A 9,690-nucleotide genomic window follows, 5' to 3' on the forward strand; every position below is an offset into this window, starting at 1 on the left:
GGCGTGACTAATCAAAAAATAATTGTGTAAAACTGGAGTGATTTAACTTGTCAAGAGGAGGAAAGGTGAAGAGCAGGAACCAAGGGTGGACGGCTAACTTTGGCCCAGTTGTCCTTGGAGGTGACTAGGATGGGGTCAGTCTCGGGGAAGCTTTGGGGAAGGCAAGAAAATAGGGCTGGCAGCCCTTTGTGCTGGAGGCAGCCAGGCATGGTCCTGTGGTCAGGACCATTTCCTGGACAGGGCAGTAAGTGGATGGCCTGGGACAGGGTGCCCAGAAGTCATTCCTTTACTGTCTGTCCACTCACCCAACACCACAGCTTGCAGGAGTCCTGGGTGGGCCACCAGCCCACTTTCCACCTCTAGAGGTGCCCTTGAGCGGAGACGAGGTGGAAGTGTCTTTGGAAGTGTTGGCCAAGTTGCCGCCATATTTGCTGATGGTGGGTTTTGTTTTAAATGTGTTTTTGTTTAAAGTTCCTGAGCTGGACTCCCACTTCCAACTTGAATTCTCTGGCCTGGAGCAGAGTTGCATGTTGAAGTGTCCGTTTCCTGGAGCTGGCCTTGCCACACTGTCCTCCTCATCCTGAGGACCATGTCCACCAGGGGGAAGGGTTCAGAGAGCTCAGAGGGGCAGCAGATGGACGACAGGAGCGTAATGGAGGGCTCCTGGGACCCAGAAACTGGCCCTTCTGCCAGGCAGTCCAGGGCCGAACTTGGTTGTCCTGCCCTGTCCCTGTGTCCAGGCCTCTGGCTGCAGGAGGCGGCCTGCTTCTAAATGGCTTCATAAATGTTCCAGACACATTTACATAAGTGGCCAATAAACATATGAAAAGACCTCCAAGCTCAATAGCAATCAGATGCCTGCAGATTAGGACCTCAAGGAGATTTACACCTGGTTCTCTTTAAGCAAATTGGCAAAGATTAAGAGGAACCTAATCCCTGGCTCTTCTGGGCACCAGCCCAAGTGGGAAAAGAGGCCCTCTGGTCTGGCTGGGGGCTGGCCAAAGCACAATTTCTTCCAGAGTGAGATTTGGCAAAGCGCAGAGAATGTCAAAAGGCACAGACCTGAGAGCACCTTTTCACCCAGCAATGCCGCAGCCGGAGCCTTGTTCACCAGAGGAGGAGAGGGAGCAGGACGCAGGGCCACACCTCGGCGCTCCCCCAGGCTTTCTTCATGATGACGAAGAGGTGACCTGTGCCAGTAGAGAGGGGCCTGGGTCTCCATGAGATGGACCCCTCCCCTGAATTTTAACAAGAGAGCTGCTGCTGCTGCTGCTGCTGCTGATGTGTGTGTGTGTGTGTGTCTGTGTGTGTGTGTGTGTGCACGCGTGTGTGTCTGCGTGCTGATGTGTGTGTGTGTGTGTGCACGCGTGTGTGTCTGCGTGCGAGGTGTGGCACTGGGGATTGAACCCAGGACTGCTCTACCACTGAGCCACACCCCCCAGTTCTGGTTATTATTTATTTTGAGGCAGGTTCTCCTGAGTTTCACCAGGCTGTTCTCAAACTTGTGATCCTCCTGGGCAGGACCTCCTCGGCATGGCTCCTGCCCATGCACCTAATGGACATTCAAGGGGCACTGACCACCTGCTAGGAGATTCCAGGGGCGGAGGTGACCGTAGGAAAAAGAGGGTTTTGCCCATGAGAAGCAAGTGCAGAAAGACGAGGAGTCATTCCGCAGGGCTGCAGTAAAACTCCAGCACAAACGGGTGCTTGAAGGCCCCAGGTACGTGGCCCCCAGAGTCCTGCAGCCAGGAGCCTGAAGCCGAGGTCTCGGCAGGGTCACACTCCCTCTGGGGGCTTCGGGAAGATCTTCCTGCTGCTGCCCCCTCCGCTGGCTCCAGGTGTCCCTGGCCTGTGGCCCCCGCTCCAGCCCTGCCTGCATCTTCATGGCCTCCTCTCTGTTTCGGGCCTCCCCCTCTTAAGAAGGGCACCAGGTGTGGAGTTGAGGACCCGCCCCAATCCGTGTGGCCCCTTCTGAACTTGACAATGTCCGCACAGGGCCTCATCACAAGCCAGGACCCAGCCTGGGTGCCGGTCAGAACGGGAACATGGCCTTCAGGGTGTCACAGCCCAGCCCACACCAGACCACGTTTCCAGGTGACCGCCTCCACTGCCACTCCAGAGCTGGGGGTGGAGCCGCACGACTTCACGGCCATCGCGCAGGAGAGGCAGGCGGGCATCCCACGGGCCAGGGCCAGCACTCAGGAGGCTCGTGCTGTGCCCAGCAGGGCAGAGCCCACGCCACTGGTTCTAACCCCGATCCTCGCTGGCCTGAGCCCAGCTCCAAGGACCTGAGGGCAGTATTCTGCAGGTGAGGCTCCAGGATACTGGAGCTCGGGGACTGAGGACGCTGCCCGCCTCCCCCCCCACCCCTGGGCATGAGGACATCCCCCGCAGGACCCTCCCCCACAGGACATTCCTCCACAGGACGCTCCCCCACAGGACATTCCTCCACAGGAGGACCCTCCCCCACAGGACATTCCTCCACAGGAGGACCCTCCCCCACAGGACATTCCCCCACAGGACCCTCCCCCACAGGACCCTCCCCCACAGGACATTCCTCCACAGGAGGACCCTCCCCCACAGGACATTCCTCCACAGGACCCTCCCCCACAGGACATTCCCCACAGGAGGACCCTCCTGCACAGGACCCTCCCCACAGGACATTCCTCCACAGGACCCTCACCCTCAGGACTCTCCCCCACAGGACCCTCCCCCACAGGACCCTCACTCACAGGACCCTCCTCCACAGGACCCTCACCCACAGGACCCTCCCCCACAGAACCCTCCCCCACAGGACATTCCCCCACAGGACATTCCCCCACAGGACCCTCCCCCACAGGACCCTCCCCCACAGGGCCCTCCCCCACAGGACCCTCCCCCACAGGACATTCCTCCACAGGACATTCCTCCACAGGAGGACCCTCTTGCACAGAACCTCCCCCACAGGACCCTCCCCCACAGGACCCTCCCCCACAGGACCCTCCCCCACAGGACCCGCCCCCACAGGACATTCCCCCACAGGACCCTCCCCCACAGGACCCTCCCCCACAGGACCCTCCCCCACAGGACATTCCTCCACAGGACCCTCCCCCTCAGGACCCTCCCCCACAGGACCCTCCCCCACAGGACCCTCCCGCACAGGACCCTCCCCCACAGGACCCTCCCCCACAGGACCCTCCCCCACAGGACATTCCTCCACAGGAAGACCCTCTTGCACAGGACCCTCCCCCACAGGACATTCCTCCACAGGACCCTCACCCTCAGGACCCTCCCCCACAGGACGCTCCCCCACAGGACCCTCACCCACAGGACCCTCTCCCACAGGACCCTCCCCCACAGGACCCTCCCCCACAGGACCCTCCCCCTCAGGACCCTCCCCCACAGGACCCTCCCCCACAGGAAGACCCTCTTGCACAGGACCCTCCCCCACAGGACATTCCTCCACAGGACCCTCACCCTCAGGACCCTCCCCCACAGGACGCTCCCCCACAGGACCCTCACCCACAGGACCCTCCCCCACAGGACCCTCCCCCACAGGACCCTCACCCTCAGGACCCTCCCCCACAGGACCCTCCCCCACAGGACCCTCCCCCACAGGACCCTCACCCTCAGGACCCTCCCCCACAGGACCCTCCCCCACAGGACCCTCCCCCATAGGACCCTCACCCCTAGGAGTGTCCATCTGCAAGACCCCTATACAATCTCTGCTTTGAGGTTTCAGTTACTGTGGGCCACTATACGAAATGGAAAACTATAGAAATCGTTCATACTTTTAAATAGCTTTTGTCACAGTATATTACCATAATCATCCTATTTTCTTATGGGTTATTGTTATTATTATTTATTGTGCCAAATTCATAATTCAACTTTTAAGTTCGACTTCATCACAGATGTTTTTAGGAACGACAGTGTAGATGGTTCAGTACTCTCCAACATTAGGCATGTCCGTGGGTGGGGACCTGTGCCCTGGCTGAGGGCTCTGTAATCGGGGTAGGTCGTGGGAGCTCCAGCAGAAGCCCTGGACCTGCAGCCAGACCCACGGCCCCATCCAGGCCTGAGACTCAGGACCCTGCAGTGCTGCTGTGGGCAGCAGGGGGCTCAGGGGGTCCCTGCCTCCAGGACTCAGAGGGGCACCTTGTGTGACTTGGCCCTGGTGGGAGCTCTCTGTGACTGCTATCATCCTGACCCCAGATCACTTCTATTTTGGAAAAACAATGAAGCCAGGACAAAGGGCAGATGGACAGATGGCCTTTGGCAGAGTGGCCTGGTCAGTCTCTGCCCCGGACTTGGGCTGTAGAATGGCTTGTGTGCTCTGCCTTCGGGGAGTCCAGCACCCTGAGAGGCCATGACCCCTGGCCTCAGTGACCCCGGGCCGCCCCCGTACAGGGCCATGGCTCGTGCTTTAAGCTGCAGAAGCCGCGTGGCCAGAGCCCGTGAGGAGGCTGTGCTCCTGGGTGCCCCAGACCCCTCCAAGGGGTGACGTTGACAGCAGTGTCTCCAAGCTGGCTTGCTGTTGGGGGCTGAGCTGTGTCCCCTGAATTCATGTGCAGAAGTCCTAACCCCAGAACCCAAAGAGACCAGGGACAGGGCTGGACAGAGCTGAATCAGGGAAGGAGTCTCGAGAGGCACTAGTCCCACAGGAATGGGTCTGTGTGAGGAGAGACTGGGACAAGGACGGGCGGCCACACCAGGACGAAGACGGGGTGGTCACACCAGGATGAAGACAGGGCGGCCACACCAGGACGAAGACGGGCGGCCACACCAGAACGAAGATGGGGTGGTCACACCAGGATGAAGACAGGGCGGCCACACCAGGACGAAGACGGGTGGTCACACCAGGATGAAGACAGGGCGGCCACACCAGGACGAAGACGGGGTGGTCACACCAGGATGAAGACAGGGCGGCCACACCAGGACGAAGACGGGCGGCCACACCAGGAGGCAGGGCGGAGGCTGCAGCCCAGGAGGGGCCATGGGAGGAGCCACCTGCGCCCGACCTTGGCCTCTGGCCTCAACAGTGAGGAGGTCCTGCTGTCTGACCCACAGGGCCAGTGAGTCTTGTCACAGCAGCCCAGGGCACGCAGGGCCCTGAACCAGCTCCCTCCCAGCTCAGCCTGGAACCTGCGCCTGCTGCAGTCGAGAGATGGTGGGTTCTCAGCGTTTCCTGTTCTTCTTTCATTTCCACTCTGTTGGTTTTTATTGTCGGGGTCTTGCTTTGCGGCCCGCTGACCCTGAATCCCCAGGCCGAGGGGCCCTCCCCCCCAGCTCCCAGGGAGCTGGCCCGGGGCCTCCACGCCTGCTGTCCCCATTTTCTTGGGCTCTTTTGCGGCCTCCTCCCCTGTGTCCCTCTTGCTGCTGATTGCTCACTGGGGCCATGTGGAGTCTTGTCACCAGCCCTTTCCTCGGGGTAAAGAAGCGGTCAGTGGCACCTGCAACAGAGACCTCACCTGGCGCAGAGAGGTGTCCTGCGGTCCGCGACCTGAGCTCAAGTGCTCTGGCTCCGCGGCCGGCGAGAGCTCGGCTGTCCCCAGCTGCTCTGTGGAAAGGACCTGAGCGGCGCCTGCTTGGAAAGTGGGACATGTTTAAATAAGACAAGAGAAACCTGTCACACGGCACACACGGCACCGCCAGGCGAGGCGGCAGCTCCCCCCCACCCCGGGCAGCTGAGGAGCCAGAGAGGGAGCTGCAGGTTCAGCCCCACCAGCCGCTCCCGGCCTCCTGCCTCACAGGACCTGGAGGACGCAGCTCCCGGGCAGGGCAGGGCCCAGACCAGACGCCAGGTCGGTGAAACCCACTGGGCCAGACACTCTGCTGAGTGCAGTTGAATCTCACCAAGTTGCACCGAGTTTTGCAACGTCCAAGGTTACAGGGAAATAAAGCCAAATGGTCCATTTTACGGTTCGACATAGCCACCACTGCATGGGTAAGTGGGCACCTCTCTGAGGAAATGGACGGATTAATCTCCCATGTGCCCTCTTCCTGGCTCAGGGAGTGGCGCCCTGTCCACCACCCAGCTGGGGCTTTGTTCCCTGGGGACACTGGAGTTCCCAGTACTCATCATGGGAGAGAGGTCCCAGTCTGGACATTTGACACATGGCACCCTGACCCTGTCCTGGTGCCAGTCAGGGTGACCTCTGCTCAGCCTCAGTCTCCCTGAAAGCTGAGGACCCTATGGCAGCTCAAGGGGCCTGTGATCCTCACCCAGAGCAGGTCCACCCTCTGCTGTGTACCCGCCACGGCTCCCAGCTGCATCCACGGCACCTCACCTTCTGCCTCTCCCACGAGCTGAAGCACGCAAGGCTTCTGCGTCTGCTCACCCTCTCCAGCCCTGGGCCCCTCAAGGCTGCCCTGGGTTAGTCAGCTCCTGTTACGGCACTGAAATACCTACGAGGTTCACAGGCAGGGTGCTCACGTGGACCCTGTTCTGGGGAGGCAGCACAGGGCAGTGGCAGAGAGCAAGGCTGAGAGCCAACGGTCACAACTTGACCAAGAGGCAGAGAGAGGAGGGGTGGCTGGGGCCTACCCCATGACCCAAGGACCCTCAGATCCCATAGGTGACACCAGCAAGTCTCCAAAAGCCAGGGTCAGGCTCGGTCCTCCCAGCTCCGGGCTGCCCCTGGGACCTTCATGTAGGTAGAAGCAAGCCCACTCCCCCGTGTGGCTGGGTTTTCCCTGATACTCACATTTGAAACTCCATGATATGATGTTTACACAGAAAACTCTATACATGCTTATCCATAAAACCATAAAGAAACCCAAGAAAATATTTTGTATAAATTCAGGATGGTGACAATGTGGGGAGGAGGGATCAGAAGGCAAGATTGGTGGAGAAGGGGGTTTCCAGCGTTCCGTCGGGATCTGACTGCAGCGCCAGGGGTGGGTGGGTGGGTGTTTCATTTTTTTGGTCTTCTTTAAACTGCTCACATGCAATTTTCAATGCATGATAAATTTCATGGGGAAGACATTAAAGAAAAGAGAACTCTACAAACAAATTTGGACCAATAAATGTGAGAACTTCATTAAACTGGAAATATTCCTGAAAAATTATAACTTCAGAAAAATGACCCAAAAAGAAATAGCAAGCCTAAATAGACCTATAACCATTAAAGAGATGGTTAATTTAAAAATGGTGTTCTAAAGTCCAACCATGCTGCATTTTCAATTTTTTAAAAAGGCATGGGCGGTTTTATGGGTGACTTCTACCAAGCAGTCAATGAACAGATCATTCCAATTTCATAGAGAATTTTCCAGACAATAAAAAGTGAAAGTTCTCATTTTATGATATGAGTCTAATCTTGATCCCCAGCCAGGAAAGGACAGCATAGGAAAGGGAAACTGGAGGTTAATGTGATTTATGGGCACAGCTTCTCAAAAAACATCCAGGATATTAACAACTCAAACGCAGCAACCTTCTACAAAATCTCTCACAACCAAACTTGGTTTTCGTGGGAGTAAAAGGATAAATTAACACGACACGCCGTGATTCCCCACATAAAACCCTACCACTGTTCAAACGGACACATGCAAGTACATTGTAAAAAGTTAACCCCATTTCTGACAAGAGTTCAGAGAAAACTATGGAAAGGACAGAGCTTCCCTAACTCCATACAAGTCATCTGTAAAAATGCATAAAGGGCCTCCTTCTTCAGGATAATGCTCCGGACGGACGCTTTCTCTCTAAAATCTGGAACAAGCCAAGGACACTTCAGTCCTGTGGAGTACGACAAGAAAAATCATAAAACTTAGAAGGAAAATAACTGACTCTATTGCCAGAAATTTTTATTGCACCACTGTAGTGTTTGAATTAATGAAACATTCCCAGAGATTCTGTGAAAACAAGGGAACCAATCGCTGAGACGTCCAAGCCTGCCGATGGAGAGAACCGTAGAATGTTGACAGAGGACAGAGAGAAAGCTCCCGTGGATGGAGAGATCTCAGCGCCATCCACGACAGCCTCGGGAGCTTGGAGAAGTCGCAACTCCACTCCCAAATCCTCGATTCTGTAAAAGTCTCATCAAAATTCTTATAAGATCTTTTCCATGAAACTGGAAAAACTAAATTAAAATGTGTATGTTCAGGATGCACCACCCACTAGGGCCAAGCCTCCATTTACATGTCCACAAGGACTGATGGTACAGGGGTGAAAAATGACATATCAGAGACGTGTCATCCCCAAAGAACCCAGCAAAGCCACACTGATAACTTAAAACTCAAGACAAAATAACATTTCCAGTGGAGAGGGCGGTGGCATAAAAAACCCTCTGTATTGAACAATTTACCAATATTTACCCTGAACAAATAAAATAGCCTACAAATAAATAAATAAATAAACTAATAGATCTGCTAGGAAAAATGCCAATCTAACACTCTTCCATTCTGTCCAAGATGAGAAGAAGATCAGAGGACAATGAGAATGGCTTCATCAGAGCAGAGCACCTGGCAAATAAAGAGTATTTTTTTCTAAGTACACATAGAAAAAAAAAAACAATAACCAATCAAGCCCCAGGCCCTAAAGAGGCCTCAATAAATACCTAAATACAACGACAAACACATAAGATGTAAGATGCACACACATTTACGTCAAAGAAGATACGGGGCCACTGTGCAATCAGAATCCAAAGAGAAAAAGCTAGAGTAAATATAACCCCTATTTAGAAATGCAAACACCATGCCCAAATAATCATAGATTAAAAGTCGTAATAACTGAAAGGCAACAGGATCCAGAACTGTTTACAGTGCAAATCCCACATATCACAGCTCCGTGGGCCCATGCTTCCTGGCGTGGCAGTGTGAGCCTGCACAGATCAGTCTCACACATGGAGACAGAATGCAGATATGGGGGGTTAGAGGATGAGACGGGGGGAGGAAAGCCAGGCAGGGAAGTCCCCAATTCCATGTCTCAGTCGGGCTCTTAGATCAATAGGGAGGCCAGGAAAGGACCCAGGATGCAGAAAACTGAACCGAGGTTGAACTCAGAGCTCAGAAACTGCATCCAACTGGGCTAATTGCCAGGTTAGCTAAAAAAAAAAAAAAAAAAAAAGTAAAATTAAAAGCCTACTCTTTAGAGGAATGCATCAGAATCCAGAGAGGACACAATATTCCATTTTCAGTGTTCCGGATGGAAACCAAAGTCCAAGTGACATGTAACACAGCAACAGAAACCATGAAAACACAGGGAAATGGGACAAATTCCCAAGGGAAATAAACAGCTGAATGCTCTGTGTGAACAGGGATCTGAACTGGCAGAAGAGAACCTGCATCTCCTGTTGCATTGAGACTTAAAGGGGAACATACTTTAATTAAATCAAAAGGCTGACAATTTTAGCAGAGAAACAGAAAAAATTGTAAAACCTAAGACAGAAAAATGTGAAATATGAGATAACTCAATAGAAGTAAGGAGATGTGAGAGGAAATATCAGGCCAGATCAGTAGAAGTCAGGAAGAGAGAGAGAGAAAACACTTGGAAAATCATCGGAACTCAGGTGGTTGAAAACAGTATCGAAAGGTCTAATACATATATTCCTGGAATTCCAGAAGGATAATAGAGAGACACTGAGATAAAATAGCCTTTTAAGACTCAGTGACAAAAAAGTTCCCAAATTTGGTGAAAGACGTGAATTTATTGATTCGAGAATCTCAGCAAACTCCAAATAGAACAAAATCAAATAAACTTATGTGTACATACACCAG

This window comes from Ictidomys tridecemlineatus, unplaced genomic scaffold, assembly GCF_052094955.1.
Source record: "Ictidomys tridecemlineatus isolate mIctTri1 unplaced genomic scaffold, mIctTri1.hap1 Scaffold_185, whole genome shotgun sequence".
Lineage (NCBI taxonomy): Eukaryota > Metazoa > Chordata > Mammalia > Rodentia > Sciuridae > Ictidomys > Ictidomys tridecemlineatus.